The 27,259-nt window shown below is 33.1% G+C and overlaps 1 protein-coding gene across 7 annotated transcripts in view; it reads left to right on the forward strand.

The window, feature by feature from the left end:
- LOC129754228 (uncharacterized protein ZK1073.1) overlaps positions 1-27,259 on the forward strand; it is a 327,678-nt gene that overhangs the window by 224,003 nt on the left and 76,416 nt on the right. Inside the window, exon 1 of one of the 7 annotated variants that reach the window (XM_055750156.1) lies at positions 16,491-16,640. The exons of 5 other annotated variants lie outside the window; for them this stretch is intronic. The gene's annotated coding sequence lies outside the window, so the exon portion shown is untranslated. Of the gene's footprint in view, positions 1-16,490; positions 16,641-27,259 lie in introns of those variants that run through there. One more of the 7 variants, XM_055750158.1, reaches the window with a different exon arrangement.

A 27,259-nucleotide genomic window follows, 5' to 3' on the forward strand; every position in this document is an offset into this window, starting at 1 on the left:
TCCAAAATAATCATTGATACGTTTGCATGTGTTTTCTTATTGAAACTTTACATATGGAACTGTGGTTGTCTTTTCCAAAAAAACAGTTATGGAATTTTACACTCAAACTCTACTACTGAAATGTAGTGATTTGGATGAAATTGTAAAGCTCTAAGATTTGATTTGATTATTTATTTCTTAAACGGTTGTTAAAGATCATTATTAGGGCCTTCTTGTGTCCATTCTAATCCATAATTTTGTCAAAAAGCTTTGTTTAATTCAATTGACCACCCAGGAGTTGACATGGCAGAATGAATTTGATTTAATATTTAGAGTTTCGTTAATCTTGAAATGTTGTCAGTTATCTTTAAAAAAAATTTTAATAAACTTAAAAATAAAACAGAAATATTCCATACAATAATTTTTTTTTTTAATTTATTTAAAGACCCATACAATAATTGAAAGAACAGTGGAAAATGAAGAACTTCCTGCTGCTGCTTGAAGCACAATTTATTACCCGTACGCGTACCTAAAGAGACTCACAGCCTGCCTACGGAAGAAAATCGAATAACCACGCGTTCCCTTCCCAAAAAAAGTTCATGAACCATTTCGCTAAATGGTTCGTGAGCCAAAATCGCGGGGAAAAATTTTCATGTATGTTACGATTTCCACGAGCGAGACAGGATTCAAAATCCAAAAGAATCGTTTGTTGGTTGGACTGCCTCGCTCGTGTTTCGTATGGTTCGCGAACCTAAGGGATTTTTTTTCACAGCCTGCTCGCGCTTTGACGAACCTTTACGGGTAAAAATCGTAGACGAGCGGGAATCGCCACTCGTGTACACGATTTTATTAGTCCTTGGTTGTACTAAAATAAAAAAGTAAAATTTTGCCAAGTTATAAGTAACTCCAATTGCATTTATCAAGCAATAAATTGAAGCCGTTCGTTTTACTGAGATATTGATAAATTTATTCATGATTTCATATACGATAACGCCGTTTCGAAAACTGAGCGCTTCGAAAGTTGATTTGTAACAATTTTTAACGTATTTTATTGATGAGAGCTTTTAAATTTTTAGACACTTTTCTGGAGATTTGGGTCTTCGTGACTACATATCATTGGTTAGAAGAGCATTCAAGCGGACTCTAGTTTCAATAATTAGGAGTTTAGATAGCCTCTGAGAAATAGTAGATCGTATCACTACCGTTTAAAAATCGTAAAAAATCGCCGAAGTATATCATAATCATAATTAAAATTATACATTTATAACAACTTCAACAATTCGTAACATGGATACTATCTCAACAACGTCGTTCATCCATCCAAATTTAATAACATTTCCCAATTTGATATTATTTGCTAAGCTTTAACAGAAAAGGGTATATTTATGGAAATTGGCCTTCCGGTGGACAAAGACGGAATTGACTTAGGAAGCGCAGATTTTTCAGACTGTTGCTGCTGATTGTTTGTTTTGATTTGGCATATCGGTGGAAAGAGACGAACTGGATAAGTAAGCGCTACTTTTAACTCTGTTGTTGCTGATTGTTTGTTTTGATTTAGCATATCGGTGGAAAAAGACGGATTGGCTTAAGAAGCGCATATTTTCACGACTGCTGCTGCTGCTGCTGCTGATTATTTGTTTTGGTCTTCCGTTGGGAAAGAACAGATTGGCTGAGGAAGCGCAAATTTCAATAGCTGCTACTGCCGCTGATTGTAAGTTTGATTTGGTCTTCCTTTGAGAAAGAATGGATTAGCTTAGGAAGCGCAGATTTAAAAGGCTGCTGCTGCTGCTTATTATTTGTTTGGCCTTCCGGTGGAAAATATGGATTGGCTTAGGAAGCGAAGATTTTTAAAACTGCTACTGCAGATTGCTTGAATGATTTGGCCTTCCTTTGGGAAAAATACGAATTGGCTTAGAGAGCGCAGATTTTCAAGCTGCTGCTGCTGGCTGTTTATTTTGATTTGGCTTTCCGGTGGAAAAGGGCAGAATAGGCTTAGGAAACGCAGACTTCAAAGACGGCTGCTGATTGTTTGTTTTAATTTCGCCTTCCGGTGGATAAAGACGGAATTGGCTTAGAAAGCGCAGATTTTTGTGTTTTTTATTTGGCCTTCCGGTGGAAAAATACGGATTGGCTTAGGAAGGGCAGATTTCCAAGCTACTGCTGCTTGTTGTTTGTTTTGATTTGGCTTTCCGGTGGAAAAGGGCTGAATAGGCTTGAGTAGCGCAGATTTTCAGGCTGGTGCTGCTGGTTGTTTGTTTTGATTTTGCTTTCCGGTGGAAATAGATGGAATTGGCTTAGGAAGCGCAGGTTTTTAAGACTGTTACTGCTGATAGTTTTTTTTATTAATTTGGCTTTTCGATCAATATAGACGGGATTGGCTTAGAAACCATCGATTTTTATGGCAACTTCTGCTGATTGTTTGCAGAAAAATAAAATTTTGTTTTAGAGAAAAACATAAGACTGCAAATAAAAGTTTCAATAAAAAAGAGGTGAGAAGGAATGTATAGATGAGATGAAGGATATCCAGAAAATTAATCAAATTTAATAAAAATTAAAATAAAATAATAGTTGTGGTGGGCAACACTGAAGATATATAAAAAATTCAAATTCAAAACAAAGAAAACAAAGCAGTCATGGATCTTTTCTTGTTAGTGACAAACGTATTTGCGTGAATCTCTGAATTGAGATTCGTAAAAATCGTAAACAAAACCAGATCAGTTAGTTAATAATAAATAGAAAAAGTTATAACTATAGCCAGCACCACTAAAGCCACGTTAGAGAAAATTAACTGGTGTTGGGAAAAAGTGGTAAAAATTTTGACATTTTGAAAATTTTACCATGCAAAAATGTTTTCAAGATCTCTGGGCGTTGTATTTTTTACAGCACTGTTTCTATTTCAGCCGTATGTGATGGAAATATTGCGATTTTTGCATCACAGCATGCGAAACTACAACACGTGATGTTGAAAAACTTGAAGGCCACATATCTTGAAAATGTTTTTACATGGCAAAATTTTCAAAATGTGCAAAAAGTGACAAAATTTCTATCACTTTTTCCCAACACCAGTGAACTTGCTCTTAGTTTAACGCCTACATCTAGGAATTAGAAATCTGAGTCAAAAAGTTAGAATTAATTATTTATTTGATAACTAGCATATTTATAAGCAATACAAATTTAAAGATAAAAAACATTTGCTATCCCAAACAACCATTTGGTGGGTATTTCGAATTTGCAACGCAAATATACGTGCAAATATACTTGTAAACATATCGTATATAAAGTAGCAAAACCAGTATATACGTATCATTTTGGAGGCCATATAGGTACATTAGCAAACATATTCTTGATTTGGATTGTATTAAATTACGATTTGCACGACTTGTCATGCGCATCAATTACGACTACCCTGATTCTTTTTGGAATATACTATGACAATTCACATCATCATATAGATGATTGAGGTTGTAATATACGACATTTTTCGTAACAATATGGAAAGTTTGACTACTTATTTGGTCTTATTTTGCGACTTGAGTGCAGGGCTCTCATTTTCCGTCATTTGAATAAAAATAGGATTATTATTTTTTTGTACTTTAAACCAATTGGTTTATTCATCCCCAAAAATAATAAAAATAAGATTATTTCAAAGAAATGCGTTTTTGCTGTCAAATTTCAAGTTTATATCGTACAAATTTATTATATGCCTGATTGAACCTATGACGATACGATCTGCAGCTCATGATGGTTCCTCGACGCTATCTGGAATATATAAATTCAAGAGGATTTGCTTCAAAGGCATTAATCCAAAAACAAATCGTATATTTCTATAACTAAAATCTTTTAAATCGTAGAACACGTCATCGATGATCTTAAAATAGATCAGCATTTTGAAGCCTCCTTAAATACGAGTCGAATCATCGATGTCGTATTATCATAAACGATTTTATTGAACTTATTTGTATTCTTTTACGATTGCCAGCAAATACGTTTTACGAAAATCACACATGCGAATTGATTTGCATAGGTATACGATTGCATGCACATTATTACGAATCAATGCAGTTATATACGTTTTTTATTTCGAATTATTTTATGCATAGCACGACAAAATCTCTCAGTCCCGACTGATCACCGTAAAAGAAAATACGACTTCTGGTTGTCTGGGATATCAGTTGCAGGAATGAATTTTCAGCATTTAGATACAGTTTCAATATTTCAGCCGTTCTAAGGATTCTGCAAAAGCTTTTGACTCATCAACTGATTTCAAGCTTGACTTGTTGACATTTTAAGGATTGTTTCAAGTAATTTACTTTGCCCTGTTATTGATCCAAGAAAAGATCATTCATCAAAGGTCTCTTCAGTGAACATGATGCTCATCTTGCTCCCTTATCCTTGATTATCGATGGAAGATTTTTTGAAGTTGCCTTTCGTCCCCTCTACTACTTGCTACAGAATAAAGAAGAGGAAACATTGTGAGCCATAGGCGAAATCTTAGAAAAAACGTTAGTCTCGATAAATATATCAATTTAAAACATTACTGACAAACATGAACTTCTTGTTGAAGAGCTCTGCATATCTTATTATTTTTTGTATTTTGATTAAAACTAATTAATTACAAAACATTGCGCTTTTTTTACAACCTCAATCATTAAATTTTTGTATTTCTGAAGATTTTTGTAGATGTATACATCAAATATGTCCATCAGTTTTTAAATAATTTCTGCTGACGTTTAGTAAATTTCATCAAACGAAACGTCTCTTTATCGTCCCACTTACCTGTAGAAAAACAGTCTTTAGGAAAAAAAAACCACTCAACAACAATTGCAAGAGCAAACTTCAAAAGTTGTTGCTCCAGTCTCGTCATTTTGCCGGTCAACAATTTACTGACAATGATGATGATGGAAAATGGCTGTTGTTCTGTGAAGTGTTCTCAGCACTTGGCTTTACGTTTTTTTCCTTCTTCGTTGTTTTTTTTTGTTTGCTGCCAACATCCTGACGTCACAGGTTGTGACATCAAATTAATTTTTCCTCTCCCTCTCCCAGCTACTCCAGGAAAAGTTTCTGCTGACCTATTTTCCAACCGGAAGGGACTCTGGGAACCATTGGGGGTATAGTTTTATTATTAGTTTACTTTCCGTTTTTCGTTGTATTTCAGGGAATGAGTCTGAATTTTTTATGTGAAGCACTTTGCAGTTTGAGGATGAAATTGCTAACGACAAATTGAATTGAGCTTGTTACTGGATTGAAAAGTAGCAAATTACTAGTGAATTTCTTTCAGTGGAAATAAATTGGATACATGACGATCAATTTGTTTTCGTTGAATTATTGGGAATTTTTCAACTTTTTCTCCAACAGGTTTCACTAACTTCGAAATGAATTCCTAGAAATGCTGTTTTTCAATTTCCCTTCAAATTCCGAAAAGTCAAACTAAACGTCTCGTAGAGTTTTATTTTCCAATTAAGCTCTCTGTGCACCTGAAGGCAAATCAAAAACATCCGAAATTCCAGCAAAACAAAATCCATCCTTCTTCCATTTTTTCTCTTTTGACACGCAATTCGGAACTTCTGGACTTGACTGTTTCCAATCAAGGCAAAGGCAAACTCAAACTCGCAAACTGTAACGAGTTCGCGCATTTTACTATTTGGAATTGATTCCACCGGGGCAAACCTACTCGTACCTTGAGAAACGTAGGGTAAGGCAGATTTTTTCCTTCATCTTAAGGAATTTATTACGAAAATGTTCGACATTCGTTACAGAGCATCTTACCCAACTAAACCCTTCCAACTTGAGGAAACTGGATGTTCCTCGTTCCATATGCGCATATTGTATTGATGGGTTGTTGAATGCTTCCAATCCCACTCATGCCACAACCCTTCCATCTGGGATGTCCACAGGAAAAGATTTCTTATCATCACATGTGGCTGAGGGATGAGAAAAACAAACCGAGCAAAGACAACTCGAGCCAATCATCGGGGCAAAACAGAAGATGAAGCGATGAAATTTTATTGATTTGTGACACTTTTAAATTGCTTGTCGAATGCCAGGAAATTCTGCGACAAAAATAGATCTGACCCTTAGGCGTGTTAGTAAAGGTTTCAAAATTTTGAAAAAAATATTCCTTATAAATTCTTAACATTTGTCAGAAGTTCAATTAACTATAAACTTGAATAGACAAAGATTTGTATTAAAAATCTTAGAGAAGTTTCGACAACAAGCGGGTTATGCACGAATACCCGTTTGGCTCCAAGAGCCTCATTTGAAAAAAATCTGTTCAACTTATAAAGGTTTTGATATTTTGCTTGCCTCTGGTGGAAATTAGTCTTAAATCAATCTAGGCTTGATACATTTGATTTTACGACATTACATATATGCTCTTCAAGAATTGAAACAAATCTTTAATTGTAAATTTCAATTGCAATACAGTCAATCTTTTGTACTGGAACTCTAAACTTGACATTAAAAAGCTCTACCTTGTCTTTAGAATAAGTTTTTATTAAGAAGTGTTACCAAACAAATTAAAAATTTGAAACCTACCATTTGAACTTCAAAATCATCCATAGACAGGGCCGTAGGAAGAACCGCCTCATGGGGGGGGTTTTGGTGACTGAATTTTTCTTGTGATATTTTTCGCTCAAACAATGCATTGATAGAAGAAACTTAAAAAAAAAAAAATTAGTGAGGATTACTCACTTTAAGTTGTTTAACATTAGGCATTAGTTTTTCGAATTAAATAGTAACTTTTAAAAACACGTCCCAAAATGTTTATAATGGTTAGTTTAAGGTTGCCAAAATGTTTAACCACACGTATCCGGGCTATTGACTTATTATTTGGGCAATAACCGGGAAAATTTGGTCAAACACAGGAATTTCTCTACAAAAATATAAAAAAAATAAAACTTAACAGCAAATTTTAAATCGTTTTTGAGACTTCAAAAAAAAAACCATTCATGATTATTTTCATAAAACTTGTTAAAAAAAAATGCGTTTTGGACGCATAAATAAACTCAAATCGCATTTTTTGCTTTAATTTTGGTAAATAAAGTGAAAAATCCGGGCAAAATCTGGGCTTATTTTAATGAAAATCGGGCATTCGAGTCGGAGCAGAGCTCTCTTTTTTTTTTTAATAAAAAATCCAGGCAAACCCGGATTAAACCGGACAATCAGGCAAGCTTAGGTTAGCTACAATTGTAAAGCCTAAATTTATTTATTAAGAATATAGGAACTTACTTTCATCGATAGTAGAAATTTTTTGATTTTCTCTAGAATCTAATAGATTTAATGTCTTTCAAAATATATGTTCAAATCAATTATGCTAAATCTATCAAATTCTTGAGTATATATTTCGCTATTTGGTAAAAATAATTTCTGAGAAAAAAGGAAGAAAAAAGTTAAAATAAATAAAATTTTCAAGATTAGAGATATAAATTTTGTGCTTCTGATTCTTGAAAACTGGATCCATATTTTAGATTTAAGTTTGAAATTTGGTTCTTAAAAAAACTGCAATATTTATACCTAATGTTAAACAATACACTAAGAAAATATGAAATTCACTGCAAATTTCATACGTTTAAATAACATGTTTCTTTTCCAGCAAATTATGTTGAGAAAAAAACAATTGCTGAGCTAAAATCCTGTGGATATTTTTTTAAATCAGTATTTTCAATTAAATAAAACTTGCAAAATAAACTCAAATTATACTTAAAACCTTCATTTTCAGCTGAATAGTGAATACAAACTGTTTTTGAATAACATTCAAAATTTTGAAATTGAATTAAAATTAAAATTGTAAATCTGCGATCTCTTGGGATTTGATTTCCTCAACTATTCTTGTGATTTAATTTATATTCATCTTGATATTAAACTCATTTATAAGCTGAATCTGAATTTTATTTATCAATTCCGAATCTGAATTATGAATCTGAATTCAAAATTTCAATTTTGAATCCGTTCCAAATTTCAAAACGATTTCTTAAGTGAACAAAAAACGATTTCTGAGTTCATATTCAAGATAAGAATTTAAATATAAACTACGAAGTGAAATTTATTTCGGAGCCCTCAATCCTTTCAGAGCTCTATAATTTAAATTCTGATGTTTTGGGTTTCAATTTATCGGACATGCGAATCTGAATTTGATTATGAATTTTGAATTATGTATATGATTCTAATTTTTCAATTTTGAATTGCCGTTTTCAAGATTGAAATTTAGAATTCTGCACAATAATAAAGTTAAAGAACTTTGAATCTGAATATGAAACAAAAATTTAAAATGGATTCTTATTTCCTTTTTTATATTCGATTTTTTTAATTTAACTATTGAAAATGAACATGAGCATGAATCAAATTATGAATGAAATTCAAAATCTAATTTAATCCAGTATTTCAAAAAAGCATTTCATTTCTAATTTCTAATGATAATTCGAACTGTAGATCACGAATTCTAAACTAAATAAACAATCGCAAAAGAAATGAAAATAGGAATATATTTTTTTTATTTAAGTAACCAGAACTTCCGGAATGAGTTTCAGTTTAATGTCATTTGAAATTTAAAATCCAGAGCTAATTTTCATCAACCAAATTTGGAAAAATTGTAGCAGAATGCTGAATTTGGGATAAGTTTTCAAGGGTTTCACATCAGTTTTGAGTCAAGATTGTTACTCCTAAATAACCTTACTCTATTATCAAAATTGGATAAAAAAAATTTTAATTTTGTTTGTAAAGTGAAACACCTCGCTAGCTATTTCTAAACCCTCATGGGGGGGGTTTAACCCCCAAAACCCCCCCCGTTCCTACGGCCATGTCCATAGAATACTAATTTTGTACATCAACAAGTTGGAAGCCATGTTTCATGACTCACGATGGTCATCAATATTAGCAAAACAAAACCTAGTATCCTCTACTTTATAACTTAAAATTTTGATTAACAAAAAATCGTTCTGACATGAAATATTCTTGAAGAAACCAATTCCAGACTCAATTTTATTTTGTGTTTCTTGTTCTTCTAAATACTTAACATCACCATTCGGAAACGTTTTGATAAATTTCACAAGGAAACCAAATTTTTGCTTTCAAGGTGCAAAGAATAAAAATGCAAATTTGGACTACTTTGGGTGCCCTGAACTTAAATTTGATTTTTTTTCAGCTTTTATATTTTAAATAACTCCTGAAATTATATTAAAACTATTTAATAAATTTCTGCATTTATTTCGCAAAACTTAAACAAAAACAAAACATTTTAAAATAAAGTTTGAATAAAATCGATTTTCAACTTTCCCCAAGACTTCAAGTTATTTTGGGGTCTTTGAAAAAAGTTATAGAGATTTTCAACCCGATTACGTTCCCCATATTTGATAAAGTTTCAAACAAGATTGAATTTCAGATATTTTTATGGATTTTTTAAAAATCTTTTTGCAGATTTGAACAAGTTCTGTTAAGTGAAATCAGTTCTTTTATACTTTTTTTCAGTTATGTCATGTCAGAAACCTTTTAATGATTTCTTTCTAAATTTTTCAAAACCGTAGAATTTAACTTTTTAGATCATGCATCATCGTTTGTACAATATTATTCCTTAGCTGAATAAAATGGGTTTGATCAACAAATTCAGAATCAGATTTTATTTTTGGCGTAGATTTGTTATTTCATCAATGATAGATTTCACCTAAAACTGCAACATTTTAAAGCTTATAAACTCCATATCACGCAAGATGATAGACAAAATTTGACAAGAGATCCGAGTTCATGACGCTTAAATCTACCATATCAATCATTCATAGACAGCTAAATGTTGTTTCTTTGAGTAATCATTTAAATTTTTATAAGTTTTTCAAATGGTTGGACGAGCTTAATTTAAAAATGCTTCTGAAATATTAAAAAACTTATCTTTTTCATCTTCATATTTTGTCAAATTATTTCAATTTAATGAATTTTTTTTCAGGTTTGTCTTTATTTTTTAATTCTGAGTTATTATGTTCTGAAAAAAAAATTCTTCTAAGAAGTCTTTGATACTGAATTTTTAATAAGAAAAACATGGTTTCTATCTTCTGTCCAATATTCCAATTGAATGCGACAAAATATTCAGAGCTTGATATTTTGAAATTGAAAACCTTCGATTGACAACTAATAAACGTTTCTTTAATTTTCATTATATTCAATCATGCTTTTCAATCGATTATGATATTTTATTTATCTTAAGAAATGTTGAAAAAATGATTCAAAATAGCTAATTAAAAGAATAATTTAAATGCGCAGCGTTAATTAAATTTTTATAATCTTTGTGTTTTCAATATTTATAACAAAATTTGGCATTCATTATTTTTTTTTTATTTCATCCGTTTCTCATTGATCATTTCTGGATCTATAATTTGTCAGTAGAATAGAACATGTTGTATTATAATCATATTAAGTTATCATTTTGAACTCCAGAGATTTTTAAGCCTTTTATTCTTATAACTGGAAGAATTTGAATATCGAAAAGAGTTTTATCTTTGACTTTGATTACTGGCAGTCTTGAAATAAAATTAAATATTTTCTTTTTTATATCAAACTAGCTGACCCGGTGTGCTTTGCTACACCTTTCAAAATCAAATGATATTTTCAGAATTTTTTTAAATTTTTATTTTTTTTTGTTGGGATTATTTTAAATCAAATTATGACGTAATTGATAAGCAACCGCTATAAAATGAGAATTGCAGGTGGAGTTTTAAATTACAACACAAAGATAACTTAAACTTATATTCTGAATCTTGATCTATAAATTTGTGTTGAAGATATGATAATTTTAATCTGTTTCCTCAAGCTTCGCCCTAAAAAAGGTGGTTCCCAAATTAATCGTTCGCTAACAATCTAACTTAAAAATATGGTTGGTTTTGCTTGATATGTTCTGGATTCATGCTAAAAAACAGATAATAGAGCCCTCCCTCCTGTCCTTCTCTTCACCCCCTGATGATTGGAGATTGTAATCTTTAATAACCATTCTTTTCGTTCCCAAAACTCCTCTTATATCAAATATAGTTCCATTGGTTGATAAGTTTTTAAGCTTTACAACAAAATTTATATGGAGCCCCTTTCTTTCTTCCCCTCTCTACACTGTAGAGCGTAAGGGTCTTTAACAATCGTAGAAACATATCTCTTAACCAAGTACCTTTCTATGCCATATTTGTTTCCATTTGTTGGCTTCGTTAGCATAAAATGAGAACTTATGCTAACAAAATTGTATTGGGCTCACCTCCTTCCTCCCATGTACCTTCTCACTGAAAAGAGGATGGTGTGTCAAATAATCATAGAATCATACCAAAATGATTTTCCATGTTAAGTTTTGTCAATTTTTTTGTCAATTTTGTAAAAAAAAAAGTTAAATGTAAGCTTTCCTCTTCCCTTTCTATATTCCCAATTCTATCCTCCTACTGCAAGAAAGGAGTTGTTTCACATTGAAAAATTTCTCGTATTGAAATACTATCCCATGCCAAATTTGGTTTCATTTGCGTATTAAATTCTTGAGTTATGCATAAACTTGAAAGGGAGTACCATCCCCCCCTTCCGTTCTTCCCATTTAATGGAGGGGTGAGAACTTAATATTCATGAAAGTATTTTTCGTACTCAAATACGTTTTGATGCCAAATTTGGTGGTTTCGTTTGCTCGAATAATTCCTGAGTTATGGAAAAAAAATGTATGGAAGCCCCTCTTTATATCTTTCCGCTGAAAAAAGGTGGAGCGTCAATTTTATAATAGAAACATTTCTCATATTTAAATACCCTCACATGCCAAATATGGTTCAATTTGCTCGATCAGCACTCCAGTTATACAGAAATTTGTAAGGGAGACCTCTTCTCCCCCTTTTTATCAACCTTTTTGAAGGAGTGAGGGATACCAAATATTCATAAAAGCACCACGTACCCAAATATCATTCCATGACAAATTTGGTTCCATTTGCTGTTGTAGTTCTTGATTTATGCAATAAAAATTGTATGAAACTTCCATCCCTCTTTCCTTTCTCCCCGCTGGAAGAAGGAAGGGGCCTCAAATTCTCGAACAATCATGTCACGTTTCCAAATATCCACCCATGCCACATTTGGTTCCATTTGCTTAATTAGTTTTTGAGATATGTAAAAAATTAAAAAGAGGGCCCCTCCCCCCTTTATATCTCCCTATTGGAGGGAGGTGTCTGAAATAATCATCGGAATATTTTTTGTATCCAAATACCTTCCCATGCCAAATTTGGTTCCATTTGCTTTATTAGTTTTTGAGTTATGTAAAAAATTATGAAAAAGGCCCCTCCCCCTTTCAACTGGAAAGAGGGAGGGGTCTCAAATAAGCATTGAAATATTTTTCGTATCGAATTACCTTCCCATGCCAAATTTGGTTCCATTAGCTTGATTAGTGTTCGAGTTATATGAAAAATTGTAAAGTAGCCCCCCTCCCCCCTTCCTATCATCACACTGTGAGGAGGGAGGGGTACCTTATATTTATATAAATATTCCTCGTTCCCAAATACCACCCCATGCCAAATTTGATACCATTTGCTTGATTGGTTCTCGAGTTATGCAAAAAATAGTCTTTTGTTTGGGAGGCCCCTCCCTCCCTTCCTGTTAAGGGGAGGGGTCCCAAACCATAATAGGAACCTTCCCCGGCCTCCAATACCCCCACTTGCCAAGTTTCACATAAATCGGTTCAGTAGTTTCTGAGTCTATAGGGAACAGACAGACAGACAGACAGACAGACAGACAGACAGACAGACAGACAGACAGAAATTCATTTTTATATATATAGATAAAAATCAATTATCAACAATTCAGTAAATCCTCCTAAGTTCTAAATATTGTGTTTCCTAATCGAGAATTTACGTTTCAAATTGTGATAAACCCTTTATTGCATGACTTTGCTATACATGGGCACGGTGTCTCTGGGAGAAAACTTTAGTTTTCGAAAATAAGTATCGCTAATTTTTGCCCCATTCGAAAGCTGGGACTTTCCCCTTTCATTTGAGCCGGTGTGGAACCGATGTAGCGATGTGAGTTTTTCTTTAAACTACTTCAACCATTCGATAATTAATAATTTTTTTTTGAAGACAACGTCGGACAGTATTGGCTGCTGTTCGATAGATTTTTACGAGTTCCGCTCGGTGTCGGGTGTTTTTGATGTGAAAAGTAATCACGAGAATCATTTAATCGTGTTGTAGATTAGTAAAGATCCGTCAGAGATTTTATAAATATGAAATAAACTCTAGTCACAATGTAAATTCATGAAAAAATGTTATTGTTTCCTGGAAAAATCCCTGAATTTATATTCTTATTGGACTCTGATGTATTTTATGTGAAATGCGATGATTTATTTATGTGCATCCAGTTTGACATAAAATTACATCCTTGTCGATGCAATTTTATATCTTCGATAATTTATGGCTTCAAGCGTTTCTGTCTTCTCTAGTGTAATTTTATGTCGAAAGTGATGCTACAATTTTGTTCATCCAATTTGACACAAATTTACACCAAAAAATTAATAGCGTGTATTTATTTCTTTAAGAAAGAATATGAAAGTTGAATTGTGATGATATCCGTTTGTACTTGCCCCGGTATTTTTTTTTAAATTAAAATTTAAAATAAAAAAGACGTTCAATTTTATTTATAATGTTTCGAGGTATTTTTAAATGAAAATTTCCAGAAATAGAATGAACTCATGAAATCATCGTAGCCTAGACAGATCACTTCTTTTCGATCCACATATTTAATTTTTATAAATCTGCTTTTTAATTAAATGTTATTGAATCTTGAAAACATCACATAATCTTAAATGAAATTGCAGATCACCTCCAACACTATTCAGGTAATTTTGAAATCAGAACACCCCAATGCTTCAGTTAAAATCTTCAAAAACAATGGGTTAAATTAGGCAAATATGTCCTTTAGGATAAAAAAAATGTGGTGATTCGGTGAAATAACAAAAAATCTAAACAAATTTTTTTCCTGCTTTAAAAATAAATCGGTTCCTTGATTAATTGGGTGAAAGTACGTTTAAAAACCCAAAGGAATTTAATTTGCATTTTATGCTAGAATAAATTTTTAAAAAAAAATTGCGAACCTTTTTTGGACATGATTTTCGTGAAAATATGGATATTGATTAAAACTGTTTCAAATTGTGAGGATGATGAAAAAAAATCAGCTTGAAAATGGTTTGTAAAAAAGTGTTTTTTATTTCTTCAGTTCTAAAAAACATACCATCCAAAGCTAATTGGGAGCTGAAAGTACTGCGTTAGGAGGAATATTGGGCAATTACTTCAAAAATTGCCCCGATATTCAGATTCTAATTTCATAAAGTTTGATATGTAATGAATTTCAATTAATGGTGAAAGATATTCATTACATGAAACATAGATATTACAACATATAGTTAAATATGGAACAAGTTACAAAAAGTGAATTTTTAAGCACTAGGCTTGCCAAGTTTGATGGTTACGTTGAGTGCTGAAAAAAACGATGATTCCGATAGAGTTAAGCGGAACAATTTGAGCAAACGGAAAGGATAAAAATGTTAAAAAAAAACTAGGACATGTTCACGATAGCGAGACTCATCATTTGATGATTTTTTAAAGCGAAGAAAAAATTGAAAATGGACGCCAAGTTTAAAATGGTAAGACGAAGTTTAGCGGGTCTGCTAGTATTCTATTAAAATAAAAAAAAAATTCTCCAGAATTTCAAAAATTAAGAATCATTATTCGGAGTTTTAAAAGTAAGAACCCATCAAAGTTTGAAAATAATTTTTTAAATGTTTGAAGTTGAAGCTAGGGCGCTTTGGAGAAGAAACATTGAAAGGTGGTTTTTAAAATGTAAGTCTAGGGCATGTGGGAGAAAGCTCAAACTAATCGGTTGAATCTTTGCTCGGCAACGGTTAATTCTGTATGGGAGGCGAACAAATCGCAGCTCGCATACAGAATCAACCCGATGGATTAGATGTGTACCAACACGCCTAATCGACCTAATCGAGCAAAAAATTCAAGGTGTGTTGGTACACATCTAATCCATCGGGTTGATTCTGTATGCGAGCTGCGATTGCTTCGCCTCCCATACAGAATTAACCGTTGCCGAGCAAAGACTCAACCGATTAGTTTGAGCTTTCTCCCACATGCCCTAGACTTACATTTTCAAAACCACCTTTCAATGTTTCTTCTTCAAAGCGCCCTAGCTTTAACTATCCACCTATCATTCCCTATCTTTCGATTTCATTCTACTAGAGTTCATCTCGCCGAAATGCCATTAAAATAAATATTATAACAAATATTTGAATGGTCCCTAAATTGTGGACGGCACTTTCCCAAACAAACAACAGTAGGCGAGAATACTTGATCCCTGAGGATACTTCATTCCTTTGCTATATCTCGAGACCGAAATGCCTTACAAATTGCAAATGCTCTAGAAAAATGTGCCAAATAGAAAAAAACAACAATGCTGTAATCTCAACAAATTAAAAAAAAATCGAGTTATTAAACTTCGAAAAGTACTTCAAAATGTTAAAAAAAAAATGGTTTTAATTGATCCCTAGAGTTTAAAAAAAGTGTATTTTTCTTCTGAATGGATAGTAACCATTATATCACTAAATTGATAATTTCTGTCCAATAAGTAATGTTTAAACAGTAATTAAATACTGTATACAGTAAATGCTGTGTAAATGACACTAGTGTAGTAGTCAAACTTCAAGAATGCTCTTTGTCTGATACTTACAAACTTTGAAATGAGAACTAATATGGCAAAAATAGTCAACGGACCTTTTATATTTGAATTTTTCTTGATTCTTGCCTAGGGTCGGGCATCCTGAACCAAGGATCATGTCTCCTTAAGTAAAGGATCAAGTCTCCTCTAACTTAAAAAATATCACAATTTTTTTCGTCTCACGAAAATATTTCTAGTTCATCTACGTGTTCATTTATAGTTTTAATTTTTGGAGCATATAAACTTGAAATAATACGTTGCAGAAAATGCAAAAACGGCAAGTTGCTAAATATTTACAAAAATATATCATGAAAATACGAAAGCCTTTTCAGCACTATGCAATTCAGTACGGAAACGGCTTCTAATAAAAAAAAAATAATAAAAAATAACTATTAAAAAAAAAAGAAATCTATCAACCATAATATGGGTTAACAGAATTGATTAAGGTTTAAAAAACCTTCTATCCCGGAGGGGTCCTGCCAATATCGTTAATAGCTCATCGCCATTTCCGGTGGCAATCATCTTGAATGAACCCCACTAAAATAAGAAGTGCCGTGTTCACTGGGGAGAAGCGATCTTCACAAATTGATCCCTTCCAACAGCAAGCCACAGCCGTCCACCTTCCTCTGCTGGGCTCCATATCCACGTGGTTCATCGGGAGAGTATCCAATTGCCAGTAACATCAATTTCCCATTTACGCGATGCGAGGGAATACGTAACCGCACTCCTTCCCGGTTTCGTTTTTCGATATGCATAGAAACACGGAATCGATCTTTCGAATTCTGCAATCTCGGATGGTTCAGTTCAGATTCGGCCGTGGACAAGAAGGAACCTTTCTTGGGGAACACCTTCTTCGGTACCGCGAAAGTCGACGGATTTGGCTACCGGTCGAGTAGAAAATTCGCGGTACTTAGTGTTTGTGCTTTGAGGTTGTGGAAAATTCGAGTGAAAATTTTGCATCCGGGGTAACAAAAAGGAATCGAAACTTAACCTACTTTAGTGCAAAGCAAAGTCGAGAAACTTGAAAATGTTTGATAATTAAACTCAACGAAATATTTTTCATACTGATGGTTTTATGGAAAAATATGTAATGACATGCTGGGATATTTAATCGTATTGCTAAAGACCTTAATTAAGTAGATTCTGTTTTGTGAAGGTGTTCTCACCTCTGCATGGTTATTGTTGCTTACGAAAGGTTTCCGAACCGATACATTTACGTATGTTGCTCTGAAATTATATTTGGCGAGATTATGCTGAAGAATTCAAAGAAGTAAAATCCAGTGAGAAAAATGTCCATTGAGTGAATCAAAAATAAGTTTTACAGACCCCGTTCGATTTTGGCAACATTCAATTTTGGCAACATCCGAGCAAAAACCGTTCGATTTTGGCAACATCCAAAAATGACGGTTTTTTTTGTAACTTTTTTATTTTTTATTTTCATTTCAAATTAATAAAAATTAATGTAAAACGTAATATTAGCATGAAACTTTTCAATTTGGCTGACTTATAATAGTTTTAAACTGTGAAAACACGATTTTTTCCATGTTTTACTGCTTAAAACTAATATAATTGAGCCAAATTGAAAAATTTTATGATTATATAAGGTTTTACATCATTTTATAATAATTTGAAATATAAATTTGAAATAAAAAAGTGAAAAAAAAAATCCGTTCGGATTTGGCAACATTCGATTTTGGCAACATAAAATTTACGAGCGTGTTGCCAAAAACGAACGGGGTCTGTACTAGAATCCAAATGAAGAATGTTCTGATGATTTTTTTTAGCATTTGTTTATTGCTGCTTGGAAAAAGAATGTTGTTCTTTAAACGCGTTCAAGGCCAGAATTATTCAAATTTTATCTACATATTAAGTTTATTATTCAATTTTAAGAAATATATTTAAGTCTGTACTAAAGATGTATTTGAAAAAATGCAACACTTGATTTTGAGAATTACTTATAGAATTCAACAATGGAAATAGATGAAATTTTCAGTGTAGCTACATAGCAATGTAATATATACTCCCGTTCCAAGCAAAACTGTCCTATGTGACTTTTGGGTCATTTTCACTTATTTGCTGGAAAGGGTCTCTTTAAGTGTTAACTTTCGAATAAAATCACAAACAAGTACCTACCTGTAGTTTGTTCTGAACTTATACGAAATTTTTCATCAAAGTGGTTGTCTTCATGTTGATATTTCTACGCATGAATGTCACACTAGAGAAAATTCTATGAAAAAGGCAAATTTTATCGAAAAAGTCTCTTGAGATAAGTTTAAACTGTCAAATGTAATGTTATTCAACGAAAAGTATACTAAAATCGAGGGTGGGGGACGAGCGAATAGCCTTAGTGATTTACTTACAGACATTTACACCCACGCTTTTCGGTAAGCACTACTTACAAGATCGATACTGTACTATACATTTTCATAAACGAAGAGGAACGTATTTCTCAAATTACGGTTCAACTTTTTTTTTGGGAATAATAGAAACTATACGAGCTTTTAAATTGATAGAAAAGGTGTAGCCATGTGACAGTTTTTCGTAGAACTAAGGCTATGATCATTTAGTATCCGGGCAGTTAGAAACGATCGTATTTTAAAAACTATTCATTTGATCGAAAAACTTTCTATGGAGGAAATGAAGGTGTTAATATGACATTTAATATAAAAATGTAAAAAAAAATATTTATCAATGGTTTCAAGAAATAATCTTACTTTTCCAAAAAATCTCTTGCACACTTGTGTCAGTCATATATTGATCTATTATTTTTACCACAGAAGTAAAACCTTTGCAAAATCATGATATTTTACACAAACTCACCTGGAAAAGGCAATTGAAGTCTGGTTGGAACCTTTTCATGAGTAGGCATCTCGAAAAATTTGATCTCTTAAATCCGGTTTTAACATAAATTTCTTCGTCCATCAGAACACATCTGTCTCATTGCGTAAAATCCGGTTGCACATATTGCAATCTAAGGAACTGTTCACTATAAGTTATTTACTTGGTGTCTACTAGTCAGACAACACTTTTTGACTGACGGAATTCGATTAATTGCATTATTTAAGGGGTCTGAATTCAGTTATCCCCAATAACATAGACTTTTAACCATATTTAAGATCAAGGGTTCCATTCCGATGCTTGATTTGAACTTCGTGTAGATTCTAGAGTAGCTCCTTATACTTCTTAACCATTCGGTTAAAAAAGAATCAGAAAAAAAACAATAGTTTATAAGTTTTCAAGTCGACAATGAAGAATTTTCGAGGCGCAAAATGCGCAAAAGGTGCAAATTTGTGCAAAATTATTTTTACCATGTCTTTTTGCATCGTTAATATCTCAAACACACATTATCTTAAAAATCTGGCAAAAATAGGCAAGATAGTCCTTTTCATACCCAACACAACGCTGCTAAAGTTTTGCATATCCGAGCTCTATTAACGTAGCTATCACCGAAATAAAGTGCCCGGATACTAAATGATCATAGCCTTAGCATTCGGTATGCGTTCTGATTCTACGCAAAAATATCACCCGAAGCATTTTTGGCTCTAATTTTCCGTTTTCTGTAAGATATGTATTTTTTTGGAAGAAAACATTGTAAAAGGATTAACTTGAACTGTTCACTACGAATTAACTGTTGGTAAATTTTTAGTTCGAGGTAAAAATCAGATATACTTCAATTATATTTGCAATAATGCATTTGTCATACAAAAGCAATATTTTTAATATCTTCTTCAAGCTAACTTATCTTCCTAGCTTTAATTCCTGTTATTGATAAATTTCCAAAAACTACCATTGAATGAAAAAAAAACAGACCATAGTACATCAAAGTATAATTATAATGAAATTTTTGACGTCTGAAAGTCTCGTTGTTCTGGTAAGAATTTATAAATAACAAGCTGACCCGGTAAACTTCGTTTTACCTATTACTAAATAAATCGTTGGAAAATTTTAACAGTTCTTTAACTTCTTCGTGCTCGTGAATATCGTCTTCAAGTTGCTCGAGTTTTGTCCCGTTTATAGTTGATTTTGTGTAGGAGCCCCCCTTCCATAGAAAGTGATAATCTCGGAACTATTATACATTACCATCTCCTGCCCGAAAAACTCTAGGATGCCAAATTTCACTTAATTCCGACCGACCATTCATACGTGATGGTGTTGCAAAGAAAACGCCTCCATTTTTATATAAAAGATTTGTCGGTTGTGATAATTGATGAAGATCGTTTTTGGAAACTCATCAATGAAATTCTACTCTTTGCCTCATATTGATTTAGTTAGTCCAAAGGATCGAAACGACAGAAAAGTAGTTCGTCTTAAACGAGTAAGTCTAACCCATTGGCCACTTAAACAGAAAGAGAAAAAAAACATAACCAAATCAACATCAACATAAATATAAAATGCTAGATAAACTAGTATGCTTACAAATCAAGGGAAGACTAACCGAGAAAAAGTGACCCGAATGTTTAGTCATTCTGCATCAAAGTCCACGATAATCAAAATTAGTAAATTTTATCATTATTTTACTAGAATGAGTTTGTCGAATCTAATCTAACTGAGCTTGGTATCAATTGTTAAGATATACATAAAATAAGTTAAATATGAGGACTTAAAACTTTCTTATTATTTATTCAAATTTTTGTCCAATCATACAATAATAGTTTAAAGATAATGTTTTAATCTGATTAACATTTCTTAGAAATAAAAAAACAATCTACGATTGATATTTGGAATGTATTTTTTTTCTTTTTCTTCTTCTTTATTCTGATGTTGATTGTAGTTTCCAATCAACTTGGGTTGGAACCGGTGGCGATGACCATATGCCCTGTACGAAGTACTACCAGCTTATCGCCTCGCAGTCGGGCGAAATCAACTGGTTTAAAGCATTTATATTTCTGACTTAATCTCTTTTAGGAAATTTGTCACTTCTTTGTAGATTGATAAATCTTGTGTTTTGCGTGATGTTTTAACTGTTAAATCATTCATACTAACCTACTAATTCAAATGCATCTAAATTGATGATTTTCATTAATAACACAGTTACATTTTGGTTTTCTTTGTCATAACAATTGAAAAAACCATTGAATAAGTATTTCATGCTTTTAATTTATAGATGTCTTGGTAAGCATTTCGAAGCTATTTTTAATGGTTTTAAATCATTTTCCGTTTCACTATGCATCCCTATCTGGATTCGGCCTAGTTAGTTTTAAGTATCTAAAGGGTGATACGGTCAAAATTTGGTCAAGGGAAAACGCGTGTAAATCGGTGAAATCGTTTATTTAAAAAATCAAAATAAATTTCTTTTTCAAGTCTAATTTGTATAAAATTCAGGAAAAATATTCAGTTAGGCTTCCGCTTTTCCAAATCCGAATGGCCGGGTCTTACGCTTAACCCCTTCCATCAGATTTTGTACAGCCACCTTGTCCACCTTCTTCGCCGCAGAAAGCCAGTTTGCTTTGTCCTTAGCAGTTTTTTTGGTCTTCTTTAGGTTCCGCTTGACAATAGCCCAGTATTTCTCAATTGGGCGGAGCACTGACGTGTTGGGAGGGTTCTTGTCCTTGGGAACCTGCTGACGAAGTTTGACTGCGTGGTAATGGACGACGAAACCTACGTCAAAGTCGACTACAAGTAGCTTCCGGTACAGGAGTTTTATACAGCAAAAGGAAGGGGAAAGGAAGCAGATATTTTCAAGCACATGAAACTGTCAAAGTTCGCAAAGAAATATCTGGTTTGGCAAGCCATCTTTACCTGTGGCTTGAAAAGCAGCATTTTCATAGCTTCCGGGACTGTCAACCAAGAAATTTACGTGAAAGAGTGTGAAACACGGTTGTTCCGTACTGTTTTGGCCGGATTTGGCATCTTGCCATTACGGTAAAAAGGCCATGAAGTGGTTCGCCGCCAACAACGTGCAGGTGGTTCCCAAGGACAAGAACCCTCCCTACACGCCAGAGCTCCGCCCAATTGAGAAATACTGGGCTATTGTCAAGCGGAACCTAAAGAAGACCAAAAAAATTGCCAAGGACGAGCAGCAGTTCAAGGCAAACTAGCTTTCTGCGACGAAGAAGGTGGACAAGGTGGCTGTATAAAATCTGATGGCAGGTGTTAAGCGTAAGACCCGGCCATTCGGATTTGGAAAAGCGGAAGCCTGAGAGCAAATTCACTGGTGTTGGGAAAAAGTGGTAGAAATTTTGTCACTTTTTGTATATTTTGAAATTTTGCCATACAAATACATTTTCAAATCTGTGGCCTTCAAGTTTTTCTACAACACCTGTTGTATTTTCGCATGCTGTGATGCAAAAATAGCAATATTTCTATCACATACGGCTGAAATAGAAACAGTGCTGTAAAAAAATACAACGCCCAGAGATCTTGAAAACATTTTTGCATGGTAAAATTTTCAAAATTTCAAAATTTCTACCACTTTTCCCCAACACCAGTAAACTTACTCTAACTGAATATTTTTCCTGAATTTTATACTAATTAACCTTCAAAAAGAAATTTGATTTGATTTTTTAAATAAACAATTTCACCGATTCACACGCGTTTTACCTTGACCAAATTTTGACCGTATCACCCTTTATTACTTTGAAGCATTATATCGCTAAAACAAGCAGGTTGAAAACTTACCAAACCATTTACCAGAATTTGAGATTTTTAAACAAATGAATGCCAAATTTCAGTTTACAACTAACATTGTTGTTTATCTATCTTACATAATGAACATTTCATATACTTTACCCATTCAACTTTGAAATTGATCTTATTTAACTATCACTGAGCAACTCATATCAAATGCATGTTCTATGACGATCTGTGAGTTTTTTCTTACCGGTCTTCAAAATCTTGATTGAATTGCTCTGCGTTCGTCACATTCGTCGAAATTAATGACCGACCCGGTTCATTGACAGCCTCTCGTAAAAACATCATCAAACTTTTATGGGCCCCACCATTTTTCTACCCAAGTCAAGTCAAACACAAGCTCATAGCTATTCCCTTCGGCGAACAATTGCGCGAAGTATATTCCAATTAAAGCTAATTGCTTTTAAATCAACCCGTTTATTCCCGACTTGTCTAACTAACTGTTGGGCGGCAGCGCTGTCATAATAGTTAGTTTTTCCTTAGTCGATTGAAAAGTTATCACTAAAACTGTAAGCGTCAATAGACTGCGGACAACAGGCAGTGCTTCGAATTCCTTGCAATGCAATGGCCTGGAAACAACTTCCCGATGGTAATCGCTTTTCCGGTCCATTCCGCGTTTCTGTTTCGAACGATGATAGGGATTTTTTCTCCATTGCTCTTCCACGACGATGGCGGTGGAAAATTCCGGTTTCGAGTGGCCACAGACCGGACCAATACCTGTCGATACCGGTTATAATCTGACCAGAACAGCCTCTCTCTGGGTCCTTCTGTGGGTGTGGGTATGTTTATGAACCAATCTGCTTTTTCGCGAGCAGCTTCAACAACCGACTGGCGCTTCGCTCTTAAACGATTTATGGCATTCTGCCAATCGCACAAACTACCTTGTTTAACTGGCAAAGCAAAGAAGAAAGGAAAAGGAGAGAAAGCTATTCCCAGCTCGCTTCTCCACTATTCATTGGTTCGTGTGTTTACGGCACCCGCCAGAAGAGGGATATCTAATGAATGAACAATTTATTGGATCGTTTACCGGCGAACCTTCTTTCCATCATCTCCGATTTGTCCGCCGGGGGTTTATGGAAGTGCACTCGGCCGGTGGAATCTGCGAGGTCAGGAAAATGTGAGTCCATTCACGTCGTCGTATCTAGCTACTTTCAACTCCGACGTCCAGTGTGAAGTATGATTATGAAATGCTTTCAAACTCACCGACAGAGTTTATGAGCGAACTAGTCGCTGTGGTGGGTGATAATTATTTAGTTTTTGTGTTTCGCCACTGAACAGTGTATACGTGATTAGCGGAAGTTTTGATCGTTCCATAGGTTTGAATATTTGCAAAACTTTGTTAGTCGATGGAAACAATTGATGAAACTGCTTAGGCGACTGGCGGGAGTCTTCACTAATCACTAATCACTAATCGTACTTCGACAGCCCGGAGAACAATAAAAGATTGTTAATATTCTTCTTGTCTTTGTTCATGTTTTCCATTAAAGTTAAATAAAACATCAAGATAATAGAAAGAATAAACCGGCTGGGCCCACTGTGGAGCAGAGCATACAGAGACGTCAGGATCAAAGGAGAAGAGGAACGTGGACCATCAGTACCATACGTTCCGAAGAGCAATTTGATGGAAGCACGCTAAAAAGTTTTCCTTGTCGATAATAGTTGTAGGCAGTGTTGCAAATTTTCTGAAGGCATGAATGATATTGACTGTGTTAAAAGCTCAAACTGAAACGAAGGAATAGTAACGTCAACAAATATAAAAGCTTCTGATCGGCTCAGTTGTTTTCGTGCTTACGGAAAGCTTTGTGAATATGTCAATCAGTAAGTAGAAAGCTCACTGGAGAACAAGATCAAACTTGTTTCACTCGACTGCTATGAAAGTATCTTTCGCTTTGGTATTTCTGTCACTCACTGTATTCGATCAGTGAATGCAGCTTTAGCATTCAATCAGTGTTAGCGAAAGCTGCTGATTATTTCAGTATCAGTTTCTTTTTTGCCATTTTTTTTGCGGATTGTGGGTTGGGATTCGAAAAGAAAACACGACTTGAAAAACGCTTAGACTTTACAACATTCAGAGGGCCCAGAAAACATTCAAGCACATATGTATATTACAGCAACTACAGAATTATTCAAACGAATATGCCAGTTGAAAAGATTGTATAAAACTTACTAAAATAGCATTTAGCTTCAAAAATGGAGGCGATATATCTAAAATGACAAGATGCCAACGATTTGATTTCCCCACAAAAAGCTAAATAAACGATTTTAAGTTATTTGAGTAAAACGAAAAAAAAAACCCCAACAAAGTTTGAACTCCAGCCCTCCGAGCACGCTGTCCGATATCTTACCACGATGCCAACTCAACAGTTGATATTTATTTATTTATTTTTATTTATTTAATTAACATATTCCCAACTTTTTGAAGACATATTTACGAATTGACCAAACTGCTATCCGATTCAACTACTTTTGGGCAAAGCTTGTCGTAAATGAATGATAGAAAATCACTCAATACTTACGTGCTTACGATGGTTATTAAAAAAATCTTAAAAGCCGATTTGGATTATTATTTCTATTACGATTTCATGTTAGCTGGGAGGGCAACGAGAAGTTATGGGATGAATATAAACTTCTTAAGGATTAAATTTATGGCAGTTGATAATGACAAACATTTGACAAATGTGTCAAAAATACGACAAAATTATGACAAAAATATGACCAATATAAAAAATATGGCAAATTATCGCATAAGTTTTACATAAAATTGATAATACAATGACAAAAATGACAAAAAATAATTCAAAATAATGAAAAAAAAAGACAAAAATATGTCAAAATTATGACAAATATTTAACAAAAAAAAATTACTTAAACCCGATATTCCTTTGTTAAAAATATGACAAATGTGATAACAATAAGACACTAATATGATATATTTAAATTAGACAAATATGACAAAATTATTACAAAAAATTGACAATTGTGGGAAAAATATGAAATGACAAAATCAGTACAATTGTGGAAAAAATATGACAAATATTTGACGGATACCATATTTGTCATACTTTTATCAGTTTGTCATATTTTTACATACTTTTTTCATTTATGTTCTAAATTTTCGTAAAAAATTTTTCATAATTTTTTCATGTTTGTCAGATTTTTGTCCAAATTCTTTCAGATTTTTCCACATTTGTCATATTTTTGGTAATTTTTCTCCATAATGTTTTGTCATTAAATGTCTTATGTCTACCACATTTGATATAATTTTTCATATTTGTCATAGTTTTCTAGATATTTTACCATATTTGTCTTTTTAGTCACATATTTTTTTTAAATTTTGTCTTTTTTTTATCATATTTGTCATAATTTGGACATGTTTGTGTCGTTTTTTTGTTCATTTTATTTTTTAATAAATCTTTGTCATATTTGTCAGAGTTTTGTAAAATTTTTTTTTTGTCAAACTTTTACCATATTTGGCTTAATTTTGTCATGTGCTTCACACTTCGGGTGAATATTTGTTCTTATTAAGGCTTTAAGAAAAATGTTTTTAAAAAAGCAATCAGTCAATATTTAAAAAAGTTATAGATGAAAAACCAGATTTTTTTGCTTCTTTCGAGCAAAATAGCTTAAATATCCCATTCACGCTTCAGACTAAAGCAACCCCCCCCCCCCCCCCCCCCCCATGGTTAGATCTTACAGAAATTTGGCATGCGACCTTCTGGCAAGTTAATGATCAATTTTAACTTGGAGCGAGTGAGATTTATCATGTTTAATTCTTCATATACTCAGATTAGTACACTACGGTTCGTTAATTTATTCAAAAATTCAAAAAATTACTGTTAAAGAAAAGTAACGATAACTGCTTCAATTTTGAACCGATTTTGAAAAATAAGCACTTTAAATCTTTGTTTCAAATTAACATTCACGGTTTATATAAAATAAGATTTTTTAAATGTTACCATCAAGTCTAAACTGTCAATCGATTTTCCAATTATTTGAAAGTTTTGTAAACTAGTATTATTATGTTCACATTCAAAATTAAACACGTTCTGGCAGCCATCAAAAAGCAAAACTCATTCTAATCTTTCTCGGGCGATTAAAACACGCATAAATTTCTTCCTCCTATTCACTCGTTTGTAAACACTTCTCAATTCCGATTATCTTGGAATACTTTGAGCATTTTGTTTATCATTTATTCAGTGAACCTATACACGTTTTCAAAACTTTATCAGAATCAAATTCAGACTAATGAGAAACTTAACTCTTGCTCAATCAGTTCAATACGCCAAACGTAAACGTTAAACTCAACAAAACTTCTCGTGAGCATGAAATATATTTAACACATTTGACTTTCACTTAAATCACACAACTTAATATTGTTATGAATTCCAGCGTTATTATTGTTTCAAGACGTGAGTCCAATTCAAAATTTCCGTCTATTTCAACCACTTTGATTGAAAAAAAATCAAAAATGTTTTGGCGACTGGCGAAAGTCCTCATAAAATAATCTTTCATTAATACGGTTTGAAGGTCTCTCACTCCCACTGCAATCCCACATTTTTTGCTTTCACGGTATCTGAAGGATGGAACGAACAAAATGTTCTAAAACAAAATGACCTTTAAAGAAAAGAGTGTGTTTATTCAAAATTTAAAGAAATATTTTGTTAGTACTTCTGCGGTGAAAAACGAATGCTTGGAGATACCTCAGATTTTAAATAGTTGATTTGTTGATCTTCTCAGCTGCTACATGCTAGTTAACCTTTTGTAATGTTGAACTCCGTCATTAGAAGCTAATTATGCTTTTTCGTTAACTGATTATCCACCAAAAGCATACATTTTTGATGCGCGAAATGTTTGCGTGCATGCAACTTAACCTATGTATGTAAAATATGCTATTAACATGTAAATTGAAATTGGGCTAATAGTTTCTTTCAAAATCAAGGCACAGCTTCATATG

This window comes from Uranotaenia lowii, chromosome 3, assembly GCF_029784155.1.
Source record: "Uranotaenia lowii strain MFRU-FL chromosome 3, ASM2978415v1, whole genome shotgun sequence".
Classification (NCBI taxonomy): Eukaryota; Metazoa; Arthropoda; class Insecta; order Diptera; family Culicidae; genus Uranotaenia; species Uranotaenia lowii.